At 36.3% G+C, this 8113-nt stretch overlaps 1 pseudogene; it reads left to right on the top strand.

Moving 5' to 3' along the window:
• The first annotated feature begins 5100 nt into the window (after positions 1-5100).
• LOC141418342 (small nucleolar RNA SNORA44) lies at positions 5101-5218 on the top strand (annotated as a pseudogene).
• Positions 5219-8113: the final 2895 nt, after the last annotated feature.

The raw sequence follows: 8113 nt of genomic DNA, 5'->3' as shown, positions 1-8113 counted from the left end.
TGAAGTGTATTCAGTGAGAAAATAAATTATTGTATAGTCACACAATATGATACTATGTAATAGAGAAAGCAGACTACACATGCACCAGCAGAGGTAGATTTTAGGAATACACATTTGTGTCTTGCCACTCGGTTTTATTTCCTCTGAAGAACTGTTCTATCTCTTATAAAAGTTAAAGATTTTCAAACTAGCCAGTGTCTTGCTTATATATTTGTAATTATACAGTAATTTTTTAAAGTAAAAACTTTTAATTTATGAATCAATAAAATTTTTCCTAGTTCCAAAATGAAAAGTAAACAAAACTGTACTTTCACAGAAAACAAGTTTATTACATAACTAAGTTTATTAGATAGCCTACATAAAGAAGTCCCGCTTTCTCTCTGTTCCCATTGGCTCCTCTAGGTAGTTTTTGGTAGTTTCTAGATTATTCTAGTATTTGTCCCTATATGCAAAAGATGGTATACTAAATCTATTAATGTAGTTATTTCTCTTTTTTCTGCTGTATCAGTCAGGGTTCTCTAGAGAAGCAGAATCAACAGCAGAGAAGTACAGAGGTATTTATAAAGATAAATAGATATATAAATATAGATAGACTGATTTTGAGATTTTAAGAAATTGTCTTACAGGAAGAATGTGGAATCTAGCAAGTTCAAAATTGTAGGGCAGATAAGTAGTCCTAAAATCATCCAGGCAGGATTTCTATGTTGCAACTTTGATGCAGAATTCCTTCTTTACCAGGAATTCTCAGTTTTCACACTAAACATTCTACTGTTTAGATGATGCTCATCTACATAATACAGGGTTACAGACTTTAAAGACAACTGATTGTAGAAGTTAATCACATCTTCAAAATATCTAGACTAGTGTTTGATCAAACAACAGGGCAGGACAGCTTAGCCAGCTGGGCACATGAAATTAACCATCATGTCTACCTGCCCACCTACAACCATTCTGCACCTTGTCTTCCCATTTGATAATATCTTCTAGAGAAAACTTCATGTTTGTATAAAAGTATTTTCTTTCCCTCAACATTTTGAAGGCATCATGGCACTCACCATACAGATATATCATTTATTGAACTGCATCTCTATTCCTTAATAGATATTTCCAGCTATTTAGGTTTATAAATATTGTGCAACAAAAATTCTGCACATGTTGTATGATATTTATTTCAGTGTTTTGGGACAGATTCCTAAGACTAGGATTATTGGGTAAATCAAATTGTAATGTTTCTGATATTATCAAATTTTCCCTCTAAAACAGTTGGACCTTTTAGCATTTTGTACAAAAATGTATGAGAGGGTCTGTTTTGACATAAATTCATTTGTCTCATGTGTATGTTTGTGTAACCTTTGTATAGCTGTATATTTTTTCTTGTTGGATTTTTAAAAATAGGGCAATAAGAAAAGCTATCTGCTACTACAGAGGTGGAGGAAGCCCTTCCGTCTACAGCCTAGGGATGGTCAAGAGACTCCCTCACGTCCACCTCATTCACCTATTACCCTTGGAGTAGGGGCAAGATATTTGTCCTCATGTGAGTCTCCCTGATATCAGGATAAACCCTTGGTATCAGAATAAAATGGTTCCAGGACCCCAACAAAAGCTGAAACCCTTTACATAAAGTGACCTGCTGTTTGCATATAACCTACATGCATCTTTCTGTACACTTAAATTGTCTCTGGATAGCATATACAGTCTAAGACAAGGTAAATGCTAATATAAATATTTGGAATACTATATTGTTTAGGGAACACAGGCATGAAAAAATCTGTACATGTTCATTAGAGATATATATTTTTCTTGAATATTTTCAAGCTACAGTTGTTTTAATCCTGGGATGTGGAGCCTCTGTATACAGAATTCTGACTGTATGAGGTAAATTATGGTAGCCCTGAGGGAAGGAACTAGAACTCTGAGAAAGCTCCATGCTGGGGTTCAACATACAGGATATATCTAAGACAGAGGAAGGGTCAGGAGAACTAAGAATACCTCCTCTTATGTGGAATCTAAAAACGTTGCTCTCATAGATGTTGATGGAATAGTGGTTACCTGGGTCTGTGGAGAGGAGATGGCAAGAAGGTATGGGAAAAGGCTGATTGATGGATATCAAATTACAGTCAGATAGGAACAAGAAGTTCCTATTTGCTATCACATGGTAGAGTGACTATAGATAAAGATATAATAAAAGCTAGAAGAAATGATTTTGGAAGCTTTCATCACAAGGAAATGATGAATGTTTTCAGAAGATAGATAAATTTATCCTGATTCGATCATTGCATAATATATATGGGTATAAAAGCATCACATGGACTACCATAAATATATATTATTCTTGTGTTAAATAAAGAAAAGAATACCATGAGGAATATAGCAAACAACAATACCACCTACTGCACTCAGCATGGTCAGGTGTTATGAAATAACATGAAATCTCCAAGTAGAAATCAAGAGCTGATGGCAATTGTATGAATGGTTGCTTTGGGGACAACAACAAATATTCAGTGTCAGCTAGCTTTCTGAGTGAGCTTCTGTCAATGGAAGAAAACAGTTTGAATTTTCTTTTGTGGACTGCAGTACTATAAATGGAGAGTGCTGTACCTGTACAGTGACTTGGATTTTCTGGCATAACAAGTGGATAAGTATGAAGCAGGGAGCAGGAAGAGATGGAAGTAGATAGGTTCTTACAACAGCACAGGCCAGAATCACCCTGGTATCTGGTGGAGGAGTCCAGAAGGCACTCTGTGATGTCGTTGTCGTAGCCTTACCCTCAAAATGCTTCAACAGTCCCTGTGCTCTGACATGTTCTTGCCACTGAATACTGAAGTTACGTGTTATAATTGAGAGTCAACAGCATTATGTGAGCTCAGAAAAATAATTATTCTCCTGTTAGCAATTTCAAGACTCCCTTCTTGGTTCAGAGTTTGCCTGAGTGTGGCCAGGCCCACACTCGGTAATCAGTGACAAACTTGCCCTTCCTTAGATGGGGATTGGAAGTGGAACAGTTAGCCGCATGATTCACAGGACTTTGTGGACATACCTGACCCATACCCTCGGAGACACAAATGTGTTTAAGAACCTGTCCCCCAACTTATGGACACATGGCAGGTGGGTAAAAATTACTATAAGCAGAATCAAGTGCAGGAAATGGGCCAGATGGAATGCAGAAGTAAGAGCCAAGCTTTTTGAGATGTTCCCTGGGAAAAATTCAAACCATTATCTGGGGAAGGGACAGCCAATCATTAAGGACCACTAAAAGTAACCTAACCTGAAGTATAAAACCAACTCTCAATCCTGACTTGGCACATCATGCTACTTTGCCTAGATGACCAACATTCTCTTTCTGTTTTAATAGTGTCCTACTCTTGTGTCTTGGTAAATTCTTTTACCAACCTATAGTTCCAAAATCAGTGACAATAATGCATGCTTATCCTTGAGAAAAGAAGGAAGGTAGAGGGACTCCAAAATGTGGCTCCTGGAAAATCAAGACTGAGAGTTGAATTCAATTTGATAGAAAGGAATGAACTGATGTGATAACTTTTACACTGAAAATGTGGAACAAAATGCATATTTATTACACATAAATCAATTTCAACTATATGTTTCAGAATAACTCATCCGATAACAAAACTGCAAGAATCCAAATTTCTGAAAACCTCTTCCTTAAATGAATTTTATTTGAGTAGTTACATACATATTTAATCTCAACAAGAAGGTTTAAGCAGAATTTTGTCGCACATGTGTCACGACAACTCCATCTCTGACCTAGGCAAACAATTGTTCCATTCAGAGACCTAAAGGGACTAAATGATCTTTAAAGGTCCTGGGAATATAAATACTGACACCTTTAAAAATGTACTTCAGTTCTGCTGAGCAGAGTGAGGGTCTGGGCTGAGTGCTAGGATAGAATGAATTGATGCAATCTTTTCTAATAGACCTTATTCCATCAATGTTTTCCACTTCAGAGGTCCACTGAAGACTGCAGTAGTTACTCCAGTTTGAAATGAGTTGGCAAGAGAGAAATCCAGTACACAACTGCCAAGAGAAATTACTCTAAATGTTAATATTTAAACATCCCAGACTCCTCTAGGCCTGGGACTGAAAGAGCTATAGCAAATTGGAATATTATCAGAGAGAATTGCTGGACCAAGATCATCCCAAGGAGACACCAGATCACTTTCACCATAGGATGGAATACAATCAAAGCCTAGAAGCACACACACAAAATGCCTTAAAATAAGCCGACACATATCCTTTCCTGATGCTTCTGCCCAAAATCCTGCAGAGTGTGAGGGGATGCCATCGAGGAACTGATAGAAACAGGCATTCCTCAACTGTGTGTCTCTTCATGAGCAAACCTGTCCATGGATGGGAGCCAATGCCCGCTTGGCCCTGCCAGTCACTAGAAGACTACAATAATCAAATATACATGCCATTGAGAGGATACTATCATTTGCGAACAAGTTTCACTCATACCCATACAAAACATATTTCCTTACTTCAACAAAAATAATATTTAATTGTGATGGGAGAGTGAGCATAGATGATCAATATCTCTAAAATAATTACATAGCACTGTTGTTTGAACTAAGGGCCTTGTCTTTGCTAGGTAAGTTCAATACCACCGAAGCCATGTCCCTGGCCACTTTTCCTGTGTTTTGGTTTGTTTGTTTGCTTGCAGCACTGGAGTTTGAACTCAGGTCTTCAAACTTTCCCTGAGGTGCTCTACCAGGTGCTCTACCAGAAGAGCCACACTTACAGCCATTAGGTTATTTTTTCAGATAGGGGCTCCCATATTTGCCCAGGACCAGCTCATATTGCCATCCTCCTTCCAATGACCTCCCATGTAGATTGGTTGAGATGGGGTCTTGCTAACATTTTTTCTAGACTCTCCTTGAGTCTCAATCCAATTACCTGATGAGTAGCTGGAATTACAGGCATGAGACACAGAGCTCGGTTAATTTCATATTTTTAACATGAACTAAATGCTTACTGTATTACAGGAATTATGCTGATTGCATTACAGGTTAAATTTTATTTATTATCAAATATATGCAAAGTAGGAGCAAATACAATGATGGAAGGCACTGAAAACACAAAGAGAAATTTAAAAACAAAAGGCTACCATGCAATCTCCAACTGCATGCAAGAGAACCTGAAGAGACTTCGATAACTCAAGTCACCACAATGCCTATAGCTCTCACTTGCCTTTCCTATAATGTAAAATAAGATAAATAAATAAAAGACTGAACCCCGCTCTTAAGAAACTGCACTTCATTTGGGGAAGATAGACATTAATCAAATTGCCCAATAAACAAAGGCACAACAAAAGTGGAATGAGAGTCCTTAAAGCAAAAGAGCTTAGAGCTGTGTTTGAGCAATGAGAGTAACCTAGTAATGGCTATTAGGATAACAGTCATATTTGAGCTAGGACAGGAAAGGAAAATGCTATTCTGTACTAAAAGAGGGTAAAAGAAGTATTACTGTGATTTTCCATTTCAACATTAGGGAAAAGGTTTTCAGGGTAAGGGATCCTTTCAGTTTCTCAGAGCTGATAAATAGCTGGACCCAAACCCAGGACCTTCAACTCCAGGGGCCTCAATGTTTGTAATGTGACAGTGTTCTCAAAGGAGGTCCCAGGTGGACAATATCAGCCTCAAGTGGGAACTAGTGAAAAATGAAAATTCTTCCTTCCTACCACCTCTATTTAGCCCTACAGAATTGGAAACCCTGGGGGAAGGAAAAAGAGTGGGGGAAGACGTGCAGTGCCAGGGCCCAGCAATCCCCTATCCTTCCAGAAGACTCTGATGCAAGCTCAAACTGAGAATGCTTGCATTATTGTATTTCAAGGGAAAAGTGATTTGAGGGCCATAGTAATCAAAAAATTCTCACAGAAAATTTGGCCTCCAGCTTCACCTGATTCAGTCTGTGACCCTCCTTTAGTTATATGAATAAAAGTTTTTTTCCTGACTATTCTTCCCCTCATCATCATAGCATTTTATTGTCTGAAAATAAATCTGTCTCTTTCCTAAAAATGCTGCAACCTTGTAGAATCAGAAATTATTTCTGATAGATATTATCCACAAAATATATGTAGCAATGAAAATACGGAACCTTTGGGCTATATGTAAAACCAAATGAGTAAACATCCAGATGGAGAGGCCTTTTTATTCTTAGCATACACTAGGTGTATAGAGGGGATGCAATTTGCTATTTACATATTTGCTTATGTATGTGCTTACAATATATCTTAGATTTACCTCCCCCTTTCTTAGAACAATTTTAACAGATTCCATTCTTCTATTTTCAAACATGAATACAGAATGCCTCCACCTTATTTACTCTCATTTACTCTGTTCTTAGGCCCACGACACTCCCACTAGTGTACACCCTCAGAAAAGTAACATTAGTGCAACTGAGGCTATTATAAAGTTAATATGTGAAAGCTGTTGTCTCTTAAACTAATGTTATCTAAAGTTCTTATGGGGTCTGACTAAGATGCAGGCATTCAGGGGTTGACACTAGGACTCAGACTAGAAAAAATGGGGCCATTTTAAGCTCAGGCAGCAGCTGCCTGCATCAGAGATCTTGGAATGTGGTATTGCAATAAAGGACCTTAGCCTGTTTCATTCTGTCATAAATGAAATTTGGGATTTGATTCTCTTTCAATGGGTATAGTAAGAACTGTGCTATCTTTAAATTGGCTTTTATTTCAAAAGCCAATTTAAGATTAATTAATTTTAAGATTAATTTCTTGTTTTCTCATACAAATGAAAGACTATTAAAGGTATTTTATTTTGTTGGAAAAATTGTGTCTAAATTAAAAAGTTTTATATAGTTTATTTTTAAAATACAAGTTAAAAAAGAAATAAAAACATCAACAAGTGGAAAAATGCAAAAGGTATTAAATGTATGCCTCTAGGAAAAATGTTTAAAGGGAAAAAGAAAGTGGTTTTGGATGAGAAAGGATTTTGTAAAAACAAAAAAATCCTAAAGGATTGTTCTAAAATGGAGAAAAACAGGGATAAAGACAAACCATCAGAAGTTTCAAAATGTTATATCAAACTCCTGAGTAGGTCTTAAAAGCATATAATAGTTGGACCTTAGGTGTGTGATTAAATTACTAATAATTTAAGAATTGCCTGAAAGATTTTCTAGGATCAAGTTCTGATGTACTGGTGTTAAACTAGAACCTGATTCTCTATGGCCACAAAAAAAGACTGTCTTAAAAATACTTTTCTGTTAATACGCATATATTGTGCACAATATATATATATAACTACAAATGAACATAACTTTTCCCCCTCAAAACAGGCTATATAATCAGTGTAAATTAAGTTAGAAAATGTCACTTTCTGAAATGTTGTCTTTGACTTCAAAATGACTGACAAATGAGAAGGCAGCAACTCAGAGCATAAGAGACATTCCTGAAGGTGGGACTCATTTATGTACTTGGAATATTTATAGGCAAAAGCTGAAGTTTCCTCAAGAAAAAGAAATTCTGCCTCAAAGGAACAGAATTAATTTATGCCTGAGTTTCCAGCATGCTCATTCATCCTGAGGATTTAGAATTTATCAACCTCACAATTGCATGAGTCAATTCTTTTAAATAAACAAATAATATTATATGTAATAAATAAAAACTACATATTTCTTTAGAGAATGCTGACTAATAAAACAGTAATGTTTATAGTGCAAAGTAAATATATATACAATGAAAGTAAAAATATTGTTCTATTATTGATAAAATTTACAAAAAAAACTTGAAATGTTTTTGTTTTATTCCACATAACTGATGGAATTTTAGTGCGACAGGCCTATATAAATTTTACCAATGATCCCAAAAATCAGCAGTGGGCAGCTGAGCACAAAGAGGGCTGCTGCTCTGATATAAGGATTTAGACAAATTTATGTAAAACAAAAGTATACACTCCAGATTATCTGATGGGTCCTCAAGATTTTATCAGGGTGTATTGAAAAAAAGGATAATTAATTCTAAAAAACCAGGTTGTGTGTGTGTCATTAACTCTCAATGACTTAGTCTGCTATTTTTGTGCACTAGGGGCCAAATGCAGGTCAGCTAAACCTCCTGCATTTCTCAAGTTATTCCATTAAT

The sequence above is a fragment of the Castor canadensis genome, chromosome 16 (genome assembly GCF_047511655.1).
Source record: "Castor canadensis chromosome 16, mCasCan1.hap1v2, whole genome shotgun sequence".
In the NCBI taxonomy this organism is placed as follows: domain Eukaryota; kingdom Metazoa; phylum Chordata; class Mammalia; order Rodentia; family Castoridae; genus Castor; species Castor canadensis.
This window is presented reverse-complemented; position numbering and strand designations above follow the sequence as displayed.